Genomic DNA, 17,391 nt, shown 5'->3' on the forward strand with positions numbered 1-17,391 from the left:
TCAAGGAAGTGCCTTTTTCAGGTCTGGTGTAAATCTGTTCAGTAGTTCCTGAGAAAATAGCATTTAAATCAATATATATATATCTGTAAGCGGGCTCCGTGCGCTTACGGTAAGCTTACCGTACGCGTACGGTGCCGTGCGCGAGCGCGATTCTGATTGGTTGTTAGATCAAAGTAAACATTCGAATCGGTCGAAACCAGGAAGTATCGGCCGCCATTTTCTGTCTCTCGCACTGAAAAAAAAAGGTTGATAACATGAAAAGGGGGCAACGAAGAGAGTTGCAGACACCCTAGCGTTCGTCAGGGGGTTCACAAAGGACCAAAAAGTATGAAAAATAAATTTAATAATTTTTTTAAAAAATCGCGGGGTGCGCGTACGGTAAGCTTACCGTACGCGTACGGTAAAAAAAAAATTTAAAAAAAAAAAGAATTAACAATCACATTTAATATATAAATCTAAGGACCCCCAAGAGAGAAAAAAACAATTGATATTTTGTAAAAAATGGCGAGGCGTGCACGGTACGAAATGCGCAACGTGGGCGCTCGGTGCGCGAAGAGCACCGAGTGCCCACAGCGTGTGCACGGTGCGCGAAGCGCACCGTGCGCGCAAAAATTCAAAATAAATACATAACTTAGCAATTAAAAAACCGTACAAATTCACTGAAAAAACCATAGGTTTCACACACGTTATAGTTAGGAATTAGCATTTAAAAAACCTTGCAAATTCACTGAAAAAACCATAGGTTTCACACATGTTATAGTTAGCTGTACATTTCACTCGTAAAAAACCAATAAAATTCCACGTTATAATTAGATCAGGTAACTATAACTTGCGCGACCGCAATCCACAATGTGTCATTTGAGATGTCATCATTGATGTGATGAGTGATGTCACTGACCATGTCATGAGTGATGTAATATGTGACGTCATCAGCAGTTTATTGTGGGCGCGCAAGTTATAGTTACCTGATCTAACTATAACGTGGAATTTCATTGGTTTTTTACGAGTGAAATGTACAGCTAACTATAACATGTGTGAAACCTATGGTTTTTTCAGTGAATATATATATATATATATATATATATATATATATATATATATATATATATATATATATATATATATATATATATATATATATATATATATATATATATATATACTTGGAGCTGCTTCCGTACAAAAACTCTGAATTATATCAATCAAATATTTCAACACGTATTTTGAAAGAGAAGTGTGTTATAAAATACCATGCACAATTTTTGACTTCTTTAATTCAATTGCTACTTGGGTGGGGTCGTTGTATTTTACGATTTGAAATCCTGTTTCTAACTCCACTTCAAAATCATCTATGAAAGTAAAGAAATATACCAATACTATCAACAAATCCACCAGCAGAAGCAGAACTCTTTTTAGACAATCAAGTACTGCTTCCGCCTCCTGTAGCACCCACCTATTCCTCACTCCACAGAAAAATAGAGTACCATCAGCTTCTTCTTTAGTGAAAAAAAGTATATAAGATCTAAAAGCACATCAACAACACCAATCCTGCCTCATGTTTTATGTCCACCCTTCACTTTAGAACCCTGCAATACCATACTACCCAAGTCAGAATTATTATTTGCCAAGAAAATCCAACAGTAAATACTACATACCTAGCTCAATTACATGGTATTGGTAGTTTGGAACCCGAAATTGCACTAACTGACAAGTCATTTGGATTCACCTTAAACACCAGACTCACCCACAAGGAACACATTACCAAAAAAACAAAAAGAATACAGGTTAGTCTAGTGCTCTCTTCTAATTGACTGTGAAACTGTTTCATAAAGCCGTCCTACTCTCCCCTTTCGATGGTGGCGATACCCTGCTACATGGCCTCCCAAAATCCACACTAGTGCACATTAAGTGCATCCTACATGCTACAGCATGTCTCAACCAGGGCCTGAAGAAATATGATCATATCACCCCCATCCTGATGGAACTCCAGTGGCTCACCCTGCTAGAACCAATCATTTACAAAACTAGCTCATCACTTACAAAGCCATCACAACCAGCACCCCTGGATATCTTGCTAACAAACTTATCATCTCTGGGGGTTCTTGGCACACCCACAACCAGGGCACCATGAGACTGCAGAATAAGAAGTGTAAAGAAAGAAAAACGAGGGAACAGGCCTTTTAAATGTATGCAACCATGATTGGGGAAAACTACCCATATCCATCAGGACAGCACCAATGCTGCTACAAATTATATAAGAATTGAAGACACACCTCTTTACAGAACACTACATTATAAAATATTAACAGTCCAATGTTAGAAATTGGGTTTCCGGTTTACAGAGGTATGCAACCTGTCCAAGCAGGAAGCACAATCCTAGTCATGGAGAGTCTGATACACACCCTAAATTAAGTGGTGCTTACCCTCTGGTAGCTTGGCACAGAGCAGTCAGGTTTAACTTCAGAGGCAATGTGTAAAGTATTTGTGCAACACTCAATACAGTAAAACAGTGAACACACCACACAAAAAGAATCCACACCAGATTAGACAAATAGAGCTTTCTTTAATGACAAAAATCCAATAAGTAGAACCAGTGTCATACATTTTTAAAGAATATCTTTTGAATATAGTGCTTAGAGTTACAAAGCACCAACTGGGGCTATCTTGTCGTGTTGGACCGGGTTGAATCTGAAAAGTCAAGCCGACCATGATAGAGCACAGGTTGGATACAGGAGCCTCGCAGGCCCCACTGAAAACAGTACTTTCAAGGAGGAGCATTAATGTTGAGGAGCGGTCAGAGGGTCCGCATCGAACCCCTGGCAATGAAGGTAATTGTCCGTCATCGAGCCACGCTGCTGGCTCTGTGGAGTCCTCAAAGCAAAGAAGCGACTGCCTCTGTTCCGACTGGTGCAAAGGCGGCACTGCTGGGATATTTACAGGAAACGGACAGGAAAACCACCTCCAGGGGCCCAGAAATGGATTGACACCAATTGGCAGAGCAGGACTCACAGTTGGCAGAGTCCAGAGGCTGTAGCAGGGCTGAAGGAAGTCTTTGATGTCCCTGATACTTCAGAACAGGGGGCAAGCCAGCAAGCTCTTGGAGTCTCTGGGTTCTTCAGAGATTCAGGTCCAGTCCTTCTCACCACCAACCAAGGATAACTGCAGGCAGCAGGGCAGGCATGGCAGAGCAGGAAACCAAGCAGAGTGAGAATCTTTTTTAGCAGCACAGCAGTCCTTCTTCCTGGAGGGAGTGTCCTCATACCCAGAAATGTACTGAGTTGGTGGTGTCAGGGGTCCCGTACCTATACCCAATTGTGCCTTTGAAGTGGGAGAGACTTCAAAGAGAGGCCTTTGAAGTACACAAGGTCCCTGCCCTTCCTGTCCAGGCTCCAGACTTACTACAGGGGGATATGCAGCTAATTGTGTGAGGACAGGCACAGCCCTATTTAGGTGCAAGTGACAGCTCCTCCTCACATCCAGCCAAAGAAAACCCATTAGCCTGGTGATAGGCATTTAAGAAGTGAATGGCCCACCAGGCACACTTCACTTCCCTTGCAGTGTGAATGCATAGAGGGAATGCTCAAAGCCCAGCTGTCACCTACCCCAGACGTGCATTAAGAGATAGGCAGGGTCACATAATGGTTAAAGTAAGGAAACATCAACTTTCTAAAAGTGGCATTTTCATACTTACAATTTAAAATCACACTTTACCATAAGTTGTGAGTTTAAATTCTGAGTTTAGAGAGACCAACTTTGAAATATCTATCTTGTCCCAATTGGGAATTACACTTATACGATGTAATAAGGTAATCCCAATATTAACCTATGGGAGAGATAGGTCCAGGAGTGGAAAACAAATGTAATCATTTTTCACTACCAGGATATGTAAAACTTAAAAGTACATGTCTCAATTTTACATGTACTGCACCCTGCCATTGGGCTATCTAAGGCCTAGTGTAGGTGTCACTTATAAGTATTAAAAGGGAAGGGTTGGGCATGGTCGAAATGGCAGTTTAAAACTGCACCCACAGGCTGTTCAATGGCAGGCCTGAGACATATTTGAAGGGCTACTTAAATGGGTGGCACAATCAATGCTGCAGGCCCACTAGTAGCATTTAATTTACAGGCCTTGGGCACATGTAGTGCACTTTATTGAGGATTTATATATAAATTAAATATGCCAATTTGTGGATTAGCCAATGATATCATGTTTTGGGGAAAAAACACCTGCAATTTAGCAATGGTCAGCAGTGGTAAAGTGCCCAGAATCCTAAAGCCAGCACAAATGAAGTTAGCAAAACAAGGGGTCAGAAAGCAAAAAAGTCAGGGGAGGCCATGCCAAGAATGACAGATTTAACAGTCCACAAACCAGACACCTCTCCTAACCATTGTTGACTTCATGCTTGTCTTTGACCCTGCACTTTTGGCTGAGTCATTCAATAGAAATACCACATACATATATAAAAAGATACATACAACGGTGCTGCACATCCTGGACAAAACCACACCACCTTTCTCAATGTGGCATATGGCTTGATGTTAACCTTTCCATTTGTGTGCAATTCAACACAGCTGTCAATAATATCAATATCCTGCTTATTATTATTTATTAAAGTCCTCTTTCCTCTGTTATCACGGGATGGAATTGACAAGTGGACTGGTGTAATATTTTGAATACAAATATTCCGAAAGGAAAAACTCCTGTTTATCGAGTGTTAAGCTGTGAGATTGTGCTCTATCTTTCTTATCAAAGTACATCACTAGCTATCACTGCAGAAGAACGATTTTGCACCATTTAGAGTGCTTGCATAGAAAACACTCTACATTACAAGCCAGTCTGGAACACGGAACACTCTGCCAGCATACATTTGCATGAAATAAATAGAGAAGGGGTGGTTTTCAGAGAGCCTCAGGCTTGAAGGAAATCTTGAATATATTAATCTTTAACAAGGCTGTCTTTTATATCTGTTGAGTATGATGAGATCAGGTGACATTCTCTATGGGGACAAGGTCCCATTACTCAATGATCAGCCTTTCTTCCCTGACAACTATATTGGTTCCTGGAGACCAACTACTTATCAAATAAGATAACTTCATTCAGAGGACAGTGCATATGGCAATCACCTACACACATTCAATGACTTGCTAGAAGTGTCCAAAATGTGCCATGTAGCTTCTGTACAAAACACTTAAATAAACAGAGTCCATACTAAGGTTATTATTAAACGAATCTTGTCCTCATGATATGGCTATATTTTTACTTACTAACCAAAGATTCATCCTTTTCCTCTACTTGCATATAAAGTACGGGATGCCATTTTAAAGGCACAAGGAAATGTATTTCTGAGGAATGCTGCTAAGATGTTGAGCAAATACTACACAAAGGTTGGTAGAGTGATGTAAGTAAATAGAATAATACACAAAAGAAATTCATTGCAGTAGCAAACTGAGAGCCAACAAAAATGAAAAAGATAGGACATATGAATTGTTTGTTACACTAGAAAGGAAATGAACATCATGATATAGAACGGCCTGGAAAAGAAGAAGATATATTTTACAGAGACCATCATATGGGATTGTAAAGTTATTTTTCCCTTTTTTTCCCCAGAAATAAGTTTACATGTTTGAAGATGTTTCATTTGGTGGCACATATAAATACCTATGACATCTGATCTAATGATCACATAAAAACTATCTCAGCCATTATTTTCAAAAAGGTCTGCTTATGTTCCATCATCCTAATCTTCGACATATCATATGCAGAGGCTTTAATCTTCTCATTTAAACTGACCCCTAAGTACATTAGAAGCACTAATACATGGAATATTAGGCTGTGGTGTGTCATTCAACAAAAAGATATTGTTGACACGCTATCACCATACCTTATCATGCCACCAATTTCACGATTCCTAGAGACTTAAATGACCATATTGATGACGGACAAGGAGGTCTAGTGAGCCCATTTTAAAAGAAATATCTGCAGAGGACTTCTTTCAACTAATCGCACAAGCCATACATCGAGCAGGTCTCAATCTTGATCTTTTTAATAATATGGGAAATTATAAGTGCGCAATTTCAGTACCACTTATTTGGAATTACCATTTGGCAGTTCCTTTTTCCATCTGGGATCTGGCAACTAATAGAAATTATACCATGACCACCATGACGCATAGATCTTGGCACCAGATAAATGACACAGAATTTAATACAATACTAGGCATCAATGTGCCACGACTGACCAGAAATGTTGAGACTGATTTTAAATCACACCAGGATTGGATCACTTCTGCCCTTGATGTTGTAGCCGTTTTGACAAATAACAAATGTACTTCCTTACCTCTGCTTTCCGATGTGCTTCTAGAAGTGTTGATGCTGTGCCATGTACACGCCTGATGTACAGCCACGTATGTGCCTGCCCCGTTCTTTGGAGCTGAGTCATGGTGTGTGAAATCGAGAACCAGGCATCTGGAAAACAATCTTCCAGGGAACTTCCGACTATTCACCCAGTGAGCTAATGAGCAAAAGCCAGTGGCAGATAGACCATTTTGGTGGAGTGAGATTGAAAAGTAGCCAACGGCTGGCTGGTTCGGGTTTACTGTGTTAGCCCCCTTAGGGAGCTGCTGGGAGCACGACGTGCAGAAGGACATGTTCTGAGTCAGGTTCAGTGTAGCTAAGCAGTCCAGAATAAGTTCTAGTAGGATTTGCACTAGAAAAATACCAGAATCACCTGGTTGGAAAGCCCAGGTGAAAAAATAAACTCAAATCACAAGGATGCGAATAAGCTGTAAAAGAATTTTGGAAAGTATGGTTGAGCAGAGCGAAAAGCATTATGAGGGTTGGAGGCACCAGCAGAGGTAAGTAACTGGTGTAAATGTGGTGCTTGGCATGAGCGAGTCGATCAAAGAGAACAAAAATTACTTTTTCATCTGAGCATGAGATAAACGGAGCAGAATAGTCACAGAAAAGCTTGGGGGAGAGAGCTTAATTGGAAAGACTGGTGATTATAAAACAAGAAAGAAGTCTTGAGGAAACACTAATTAAGTTAAAAGATGGCACAATGGGAAGGCAAACCATGGATGGGGCAAAACAGTTGTTTGAAGCTGGATAATATAACAGTCGTGGGAGATAAGAACCGGGAGGAGAACGAGGGAGTTTTGAGAGAAGAAATAATGAGGATAAACTATTGAGCCACAAAGAAGCAACCCTTAAATAAAAGTCCTGTGCAGAGTGGGAATAGAGGAACATCAGTCACCAAATCAATTAAGGTTTATGTAGGCAATCTTTAAAGGAAATCAACTCCTGACTGAATCTCAGCGGTATAGAGAAGAGAAATCAATGTAGGGTGAAAATGTTGGCCTGCTATCTCAGGATGTAGGGTTGACAGGATATGTTAGGTCAAGATGAACTATTCCCGGAACCAAGACTGTGTTCATCACCCCGAGTCTGGATCCTTTCCCTAAAGGAAGGCAATGGCTTCCAAATAGAGGGGCGGATGTGGGGACACATAGCGGGCTTTGTAGCTTGGTGTCCAGTAATTCTAAAGGTAAGCAAGAGGAGCTGAAGGAAAGTGTGGAGCAGACACCAGTATTAGTAAATGAAGTGTCGGCGCAAAATCCTATTTTAAATCTTGAGATTTCAGCAATGCTGTCAGCTTCTATGTTGGACTTAATGCTGATGTTACAAAAAAACTCTGCAAGGATTACTAGGAATATCAGTGTTGAATAAGGATATTTTAGAGGCCCAAAAAGAACAGTTATGAATTATTGGGGAGGAACTAAAATAAATCGAATATCATATGCCATTAATAGTAAGGCCTGTAGAAGGAGTTAAACAATCAATGGAAACTCCAGTCCATCGGGGATAAGTGGGAGGGCCCGGGTGTCTGGTTTACAAAGTGTGTATATATCTCGATATCCAATGCTTATAAAACAACAGGGAGAATCCACTAGATACAGGCAATATATCCCCTGGATGAGAAGAACGAGGCCAGGTTTGAGGAAGGGAACAAAGGAAAACAAGCAGAAGTTAAAGGATAAAGGTATAGATGTGGGGAGTATGAGTTTGTTGAAAGCCCAAAAAAAGACCCCCCATATCTACAACTGCCCCCAATACTTTCAAGAAGAGGGGCAATCAGGAAGGAGAGCGAACCAGATCCTGAGGTAGGAGCCCAAAAGGTAGGAGAAGTGGCCTCCAGACCCAGAGTCAGAGAATTCATGGTGATCGGAATCTGGTGGGCGAGCAAAGAGTAAAGGGAGACCCAAGGGATTGGAGAGGGGGAAAATGAGTCTACGTGTAGTAAAAATAGGGGAGAGTGAAAGTGAGATCCCTTATAAGAGAAAATGGAGATGGGATCAATCTATGGTTATATTTTGAACCTTTTCAGTATGGAAAGAGTGGGAAGAAAGTGAGAAAATTACGACCTTTGAATCAGTCTCCCTACTTTTTACCTTTTCTAAGTGTGTATGCCTGGAGGGAATAGGTACAAATAACCTTAGACAAGTGGGCTTTACAAAAAAACGTAAAAGGAGCATAGCCACAAAAGTCTTACTGTACTCTGGTATGGTTGTGACTGTACTTTAAAAAGCAAAACTTAAAATTTTAAGAGAAGGGATTAGGATAGTTCCAGGGTCAGAAATGCCCAATTTCTCCAATTATAAGAAACCATTTCTAAACCATCATGCTTGGTTAGGATTAAGGCAGGTCAGGCTGACCGATCAAGGATATGGGGAAAATTATGATCTTGAAATTACAGTGATAAAAGCCGACATTGCTAGACATAGGGGAGGGTTAACTCTTAGAAATAGATATAAGGCCCTTTCCTCACCAATGTATGTGGAAGATGGGGGGTTAAGTGAAATTGATTAGGATAGTGGGTTGCCGCACATGCTCGGGATATTAAAATGAAACGTCAATGGATACATGAAATTGTCAAAGTTAGAAAATTTTAAGCAATTACTTGTACTTCACATGAATGTTTGCCTGCAAGAAACGTGGCTGTCTGATGAAACCCCAACGATTGATGAGTTTGCTTAGATAAATAGATCAGCTAAGTGGAGCCAACAGGGACGCCCATCCGGGGGAAAATATACCAGCATTGCTAAAAGGGTGACATCTCTGGAAGTTCAATGTAATTGGCTGGTGGCCTGTAGAGTAAACCTTCTGAACTCTGACCCAAAGTATGAATGTATAACTATAGTGAATGTGTATATGCAAAGGGGAGGTTCGAGGAGTACAGGACAGGATTGGCAAAATGTAAGTGAGATATAGAGGCCTGAGTGAACTATACTCAAGTGTTATGTTTATTATTTTGGGAGATTTCAACCATATATTGGACCCACGTATGCTCAATTTATGGTGTAAAGAGCTATTGACTGTTTTTAAGATAAATGTGGCCAGTTTTCCTGACGTTGACCTGTCATCACGAGATATGGCTTTAGGAAAATATTTTGGCTCAAAAGGTTTGGTTTGTTTAAATGGAAGGATGGATGCTAATCGCCCGACAATAGAACATTTAAGAGAGGTTTACAATCTTGCCCTATAGATTATTTTTTTATACACACCTGGAATTTAGACTTAGTTAGGAATGGTGAGGTATTGCCCACTGATGAAAGTGATTATTTTCCCTTATAATTGTATTTATTAAGTGGTGAAAAAAGATCAAGAGATACAGTATTTCCAGTCCAAATGGACTACCCTAAGCGTCTCACTATTAGAATGACTGAAGAGTGTATGGAAAAAATAGCCAGCTGCCCACAGAATCAAATGCTAAGTAGTACCCCTATTAAAAACCCTGGGTGGTATGAAAATACAATTAGTCAGGTCGTCCAGTGTTTAAGGGTTGAAATGAAAGAAAATAAATCTGTTGATAATAGGAACCAGAGAAATCTTACCAAAGGAAAAGACTGGTTTAATATGGAATCTCAGAATCTAAAAGCAAAAAGAAAAGAGGAAAGAAACCTTAAACTAAGGTACGACTCAGCAAGTTATAATAGTTTCCAGAAGACAAAGAACATTTAAAAAAAAGTTAATTAGGGAACAGAAGAGAATACATAAAAAGAAATGTTGAGAAAATCTTCTGGAAGCAATTAAAACAAAAAATATTTTAAAAAAAGTTCTGGAAGTTAGTTCAGGAAGATTCTAGTAATTTACAGGGGGCCATGAACTGTGTGGTTGCAGAGGATGCCTGGGAGGAATATTTGGAAGAAATATACGGGAGAGGGATGGAACCCTAGTAAAGAGAGTTATCTCTTTGGCTGACATTAATGAGGACATTAGGTATGATTTTGCAGCAAGTAAAGTCAGGCGCATTATAGCAAAGTTAACTCTGACTAGAGCAGCTCGTCCTGATAATCTCCCAGCAGTTATTGTAAAGACCCGCCCTGATTGATGGGCCGAATTTTTCTCTGAAATGTTCATGAGTATATTTGACATGGGACAGATCCCGGAAACTTGGAGGGGGGCGATCATCAGACCCATTAACAAGCAGGGAGATATAAATGCCCTTAAGATTTTTAGGCTGATAAATTGGCTGGATGTAGGAGAAAAGGTCTTTGTAAAAATTGTACTTGGAAGGCGTAAAGAATGGACAGAAGTAAATCATATTTTTCCACCTGAACAAGGGGGCTTTAAGGAAGAGCACTCTACTATTGACCATTGTTTTTCTCTCTGGTCAATCACGCGGAAGTCTGTGGAGCAGATTATTTTGCTGCTTCATCGAATTCCGGGCGGCTTTTGATATGGTGGACCAGAATCGCTTATGGAAGGCACTGACCAGGTGGGCCATTCCAAGGGGTCTCTTGGCCATAATTCAGGTGCTATATATTTATAACTGGGCATATTATTATGGACACTGAGGAAACCTTGATGCAAAAAATATCACTTAAAAATGGATTAACACAAAGGTGTGTCCTGGCCCCCCTTCTTTTCTCCTCATTAATAGCTGACTTGCCATCAGTTCAAGAGGGGCTAAGGGTGCTAGCACCAAAATCGATGGCAAACATATTGCATGTCTTCTGTATGTAGACGATCTTGTAATTTTAGATCAGACAGAGAAAGATCTGCAAAGAAAGTTGGCAATGTTTATGGAATATTGTATCCACAAAATATTTGTAGTAATTATGGAAACAAACAATGTGTTGAGCTTTGGTAGTAAAACAACAAAGTTTAGGTGGTTTCTGGACCCCACCAAGTTGAAACAGTACAGGAATATATGTATCTAGGGGTCTGGTTTGAGACGTCACTAAAATGGAGTTTCCACCTGGATGCACTGAGAGCAACGGCCCTTAGCGGCCTGAAGAAGTTTAGTAGGGAATACGATGAGATGCCAGATAGGCCTGTCTTGAAAGCCTATGCTGCCATGATACCTCCACAATTCCAATATGGAGCAGAATTATTATATCTAGATGGTAAAAGTGGATTGGATTGGATGTTGAGTAGGGTAAATGTTTAATAAACTTATTGTCTCTTCCAGGATCTTCTATGATCCAGGCTGTAAGAAAGGAAACTGGTACAATATCATGGAAAAAATGGCCTGTATGGCATTGATAAGATTTTGAAAGCATCTGAACTCTGGGGATGAACAAAAGGTTTCCCAGTGGTGTAGAAATTAAATAAAGCAAAGTGAATGTAAGTGGGCATATACGGTCAGAAAAATTATAGATAACATTTGTAGGGATATGAAATCTAAAAATTGTGTTTGTAAAGAGCAAGCTCAATGTATAAGGCAAGGAATTATCGCAAGATGATGACAAGCAGTACCTTGAGAGAAAAATCATCTATTTTATGTTTAACTCATGGCAAAAGGAAGTATGGTACATGTATGTGGATGCACTACTTAATCATTGTATGGAAGAGAATTATTAAGACTAAATATCAGAATTAATAGCTGTTCTATCAATTGAAGGATAAACGTGGCCATTATTGATCCCAAGGGATATATGTGGCTTAAATACGAAATTATGATGTTTTGCATACTTTATTGGATCGTCTAAACGTTTTAATTCCACGGAAAACATTTTTAAGTCCGATTTTTATAAAATATGACATTGGAAACTGTGCACAGGCTAAGAAAGTTTTAACTGAAATCCGTTGTTTGGATGTAGCATGTGCTACAGGAAGGTTTATGATTAGTAATGTATCGCTAATTTATGATGATAGTGTTAATCGCATGAAATGGGATGATGATGACATAAAGAAGGGGTATATTTTATAGGTTAAAAACATTTATATCCAAAAATCGTTTTTGGAAAATTGCATTGCATAACAATATTAAGAACAATTAATCACAGTTAAAAATTATTCAAAAACCATGACACAATATGTAAAATAGACAGACAGTAATCTTTGTCATAAATTGCCATAACCCAGAGTCACACTTATACACATATGCCCTGATGCCTTGTAGATCATCAATATCTAGGGCAATGTTCATACAGATAGATGTGTGACTAAAAAGGCGTTGTGTTATGGTTTTTGAATCATTTTTAACTGTGATTAATTGTTCTTAATGTTGTTAAGCAATGCAATTTTCCCAAAATGATTTTTGGATATAAATGTTTTAAACTGTGTAATTTTTTTAAATAAACTGTTTTAATTAATTACAATCATTATTTCACTTATTATAAGTTTTTTGTGCCAATACACTGTAACCACCAGTTCCAGTGGTCACATTTATAATTGGGTGTTGTATGCATGTAGTCTGGTTTGTTAGTATGAGAAAAGGTGTGAATACAAAATAATCCCAGAGGACGTTATTTTGAAATTTCCGTTTGAACCCCAGTCCTTTGGGTTTCCAAGGGTTCCTTTCTCTTTTTAAATAGTATATTTTATAGGTACATTGATAATAAGATTTTATATAACAAATGGTTTAATGTTGTTATTTATTATGATGTAAGTTTACAAAGTTGATGTGAATGTATATGATATGTGTTTAAGGACCAATGTTCTAAATAATCATTTTCTTTACTGACTGACATGCGGGACAAATCTGACACTCTGCTTCAATTATAGTGTGGTACCTTTTAAAAGAACATTCCATGAACTGGAAAGGAAATGGCAAAATACCCTCAATTACATAGATAAAAACCTGCATCATGCCAAGAAACTAAACAAATAAAATCAACCTTTTAGCCAAACACTCTTCAAAATAAATCATTTTATTAGTAAAGTTTATGACCCATCCTATCTCCAAAATCATGAGATCTCACATTCTCAAAATATGTGTGGCTCACTTGTTTTATTTTTTTAAAGCAAAATCGTTGCTTCCCAGAATTCTTTCTCCTTCACTAATGTAGTGAGCCAATCCCCGCCCCCCCCCCCCCAATCAAATGGCTTTCCTGGCCTCAAAGAATTTACCCTGATCTTACGTCCTGAAATGCTTAGTTTCATGACCAGAAGTAAATTTGGTTCACCCTTGGATCCATGCCCTCCTTCAACCCTCAATCTAGGAGCTGGTATGATCGCTCCTGTTCTTTGTCAGAGTTTGAAAAAGTGCAGTGCAGACCCCAGTATTCCAGTGAATGATAGACCTATTTCACTGCTCCAGCATGTGTAAAGATGTTGGAAATGTATATTCACCCTCAACTGTCATTGTACCTAGAAAACAATAAAATTCTGGATGTATCACAGTGTGGTTTACGGAACCCCCCCCCCATAGCACGGAATCCAGTCACCCTACAATGTCAGAGCATCTCAATAAATTATGGACAATGGTGGAACAGCTGCCCTCATTGTGTTAGTTTGTCAGCAACATTCAACTCTATATTCCACAAAGTTCTAATTCATAGGCTAGCAGACATGGAGGTTGGAGGGACTGCTCTTGTCTGGATCTCCAATTTCCTCACACATAGGTGCCAACCAGTGTGTCTTCCTCTTCTTCTTCAGATTCGGTCCTTTTAGATTGTGGGGTGCCACAGGGGTCATCCCTGAGCCCTATGCTCTTTAACATCTGTATGACTCCTCTGACTGTCCTTATCCAAAGCTTTTGGTTTGGAAGTATTATCTTATGCAGGTGACACGCAATTGATAGTTTCTCTTGCAAACAATTACAGCTCAGTCCAACTTAGCTTCAGGCAATGTCTGATAGTATGTGTGAACTAAAATCCTTCAAAACTGAATATGGGCAAAACTAAACTACTAACATTCAGGAAAAACTAAGAATTCCAGAATGATCTTTGGTGGCCATCTGAATGTACTCCTCCGCCCTCTCCTGCTGAAACTGTCAAAAATGTAAGTGTTAAATTCGAAAGTCAGCTCACCCTTAAACATTAGATTTTCACAGTCACATTCCTTTGTTTCAGGTTACTGAAGATTCTCGGCAAGGTGTTAAATGTTCTCTTTCCTAGGGCTAGGAAAACTGTGATCCATGCTCTTACTTTGAGGCTGTATTCCTTGAACTCTCTTAACCTAGGTCTTCCCAAGAAACTCATAAACAAACTTCTATTGGTGCAGAATTCAGCAGCCAGACTTCTACCTCACCTTGACAGACACTGTTACATTTCAGCTAAATTAAAGGACCAACACTGGATACTGATGGAAAAGAGGATTCACTTCAAAACTCTGACTAATATTTACAGAGGCTCTATAGTTGTAGTCCTCATAGTCTTCAAAAACTATTTAGGTTCTTCTTGCTTGAAATACCTCTGAGATCCTCTGCTACCTCATCGATCCTCCCTCCAGAACTCCATACAATACAGAGGGGAGGACACTCGGCAGAAGTTGGAGGAGAAAAATAGTGGAACACTCTCTCACTCTTCATGCAAAAGCTGATCACACACAAATTAAAAAAAATCTTAAAACCTGTCTTTTTATTAGTAGCTAATTTCCTCAGTGTTATTGCTATGTGAGTTCTGTTGCCTTTACGCTTCCGTCCTACTTTTTGAGATTATAGTGCCTTGTAGCTCTTTCTTGACCATTAGTTGCGCTCTATAAATTAAATTGTAAATCAAATCAAAACTGCTATTATCCATCAAAGTTATGCTATTGTGATTGGAAATGACTTATGTTCCCAGTAGGTTGTACAATGGTAATTCTATTGGCTACCCTGCCATGCCTTTTTAAATAAAAATAATGTGCACAGCTCTGCTGTAAAACCAGTCGTGCTGCATTGCACGAATGATAAAAAAGGGTGCTGCACTATATTTAGTAAGATCTGCACGCCCATCAGCTGTTCTTGCACTAAACATCTGTTTCAGCCCAGTGCTAAGCATTAAGCAATATTTGCTCAAGTACAAACGTCATGTTGCCTTGTGTACAATTTGTACTTGAAGCAGACCTTCTAGTACAAATTTAAGTATAAGGCCAACCGTCAAAGCATAAGGCACACAAAATGTACCATTTTGTGCAAATTACACATATTAAGAGTAGGAATATTACACATTTTTAGCAGATCTTCATTTGCATGAAAATCTATTTAGAATTGCACTGTCCTTGTCCAGTTGCATCTTCTTTTCATAAAAACTGGTTGCCCTCCTCAACACAAAGCTATTTTAGCATCACTCTCATGTCAACTTTCGACACAAACTAGATTCTAGGGGCAGAGGTGGCTCTGTCATTTGCGCAACTTTGTACCTCCATGTGCCCTGCAGCTGTTTGTGCTAACATATTAATTAAGCTGTCCCCATCTACTAATTTTCATATTCAAAAGGAGAAACCGCAGTACAATGAATATCTATCTGAAAAATAGTAAACCTAGATAATATAGAAATATAGCCATAATAATATATAAAGTTTAAATATATATTTTATAAACATATAGTCTATACAGTAGATAGCCAACAAATAGTCATATAGAGGCCCTACCCTTCACTAAATTACGGTCGGTGAAATTTGGAACTACTTGAGGATTAGGACGTTTCTCCAAGTTCAGGATCAGATTCTTCCTTTGCTATTGCACTTCCTTCAATTGATTCATGTGTGCCATTTTATTAAAATGTTGGAATTAAAATCATGTTAGGTGAATGCAACATATTCTAAGATCTTGGAATTATCCAGCTGAGAATATATTTTGAATGATACATGCAATTGTGACACTGAGATATTGTCTGACCCTGCTCTGTACATTTATCAATGCATAGTGTCCAACATTGTCAAAGATCCAGAGTTACACACTTAAATTGCTTATTATGTTAACATTTAAGTTTTTTTGTGCAGAATATGATGTTAGAAAAAAAAATGATCCGTGGAATATCATATATACTGTCTTTCTGTTAACTAATCCGTCCTCGTATTGACTTTCAGTTGTAAATTCATCTCTCGCTTAAAAACTTTTTGAAAAAATATCAATAATGAAGCCACAATCTGTCCCTTAATTTAGCACAAGTGGTTAAATCAACCTGGTGGGATAAAGTTTTGTTAAATATACGTGCTTACACCCACATTACAGCGGGCCCTGCCAGTTTCCCCTATGGCGGGGGTAACCAACGATAGCTCATTAGAGCCGGATCAGTTCAAGATTTTCAAGATGCCCTCTGATTTTCCAAATGAGTATACCTTTAGATTCATGGTGTATATATTTGTGTTTTGTGAATAGCCTACAAATCTAGCATATTCCAGTGATCCTGGACCTAAGAAGAACACACCTGTCCTAGCTCGTCATCCCACTCAATCGTTCTCCTGATCATTAGTCAATCACAACTTTCCAATTTTCAATTTCACACCATGCTTGGCTGTTTTGAATGCAGTGTTATAAATAAAAAAAAATGCCTGCGTATTGTGAACTAGTGGCTTTTGGATCTACAAAATAATATCAATGATAACCTATGTTGCCACTGTGTGTGATAAGAAAAATGCTTTATGACAATTATACATGTGTGATATCCAGTCGCAGAATCAGAAACATAGGCAATATTTAAACTGCTATTAATAGCCAATCTATTTATGCTCACTGTGTTAGCTGGCCACGATGGAATATGCTTTAGAAAGCAGTGTTTCCAAATTTCTGGAATCTGGGCAAATATGAGGTTTGTACCTGTAGGACATGTCATTGAATACGCTCTGTGATTGTGGGTCAAAGAGTTAATGTGTCCTTCTCTATTGACTTCTTATTGATTCAGAACTGGAGGCCCAATGTACAACACACATGTGCAAACCAGGAGGCTCTGTAGCTTCATTGACTGGTTTGTGCACTGGTAGGTTTGGCAACAAAATGTCCAATGGCAGGAGGGGGTTGCAACAATGACCAGGGCACCATTTGCGCCCATTGTGATTGGCTGCAAACGCAGGGATGGAAGCCTGCGAGGGCCAGCAGACCTCTGCTCCTGCATTTGCATTCTCAGACAGCAGTCATGTTTTTTAAAGCAGCCTGCGTCCATTAAAGGGGGCAGGTGCTGCATTAAAAAAGCGTTCGGTGTTATGGAAGACATGGGTTCCTCTGCAACACTACCTGCTCCTTCT

At 39.1% G+C, this 17,391-nt stretch overlaps 1 protein-coding gene across 3 annotated transcripts in view; it reads left to right on the top strand.

The window, feature by feature from the left end:
• Positions 1 to 17,391, top strand: part of NELL2 (neural EGFL like 2) — a 1,146,830-nt gene that overhangs the window by 1,076,701 nt on the left and 52,738 nt on the right. The window lies entirely within an intron of this gene.

Source organism: Triturus cristatus, chromosome 4_1 (assembly GCF_964204655.1).
Source record: "Triturus cristatus chromosome 4_1, aTriCri1.1, whole genome shotgun sequence".
NCBI classification, from domain to species: domain Eukaryota; kingdom Metazoa; phylum Chordata; class Amphibia; order Caudata; family Salamandridae; genus Triturus; species Triturus cristatus.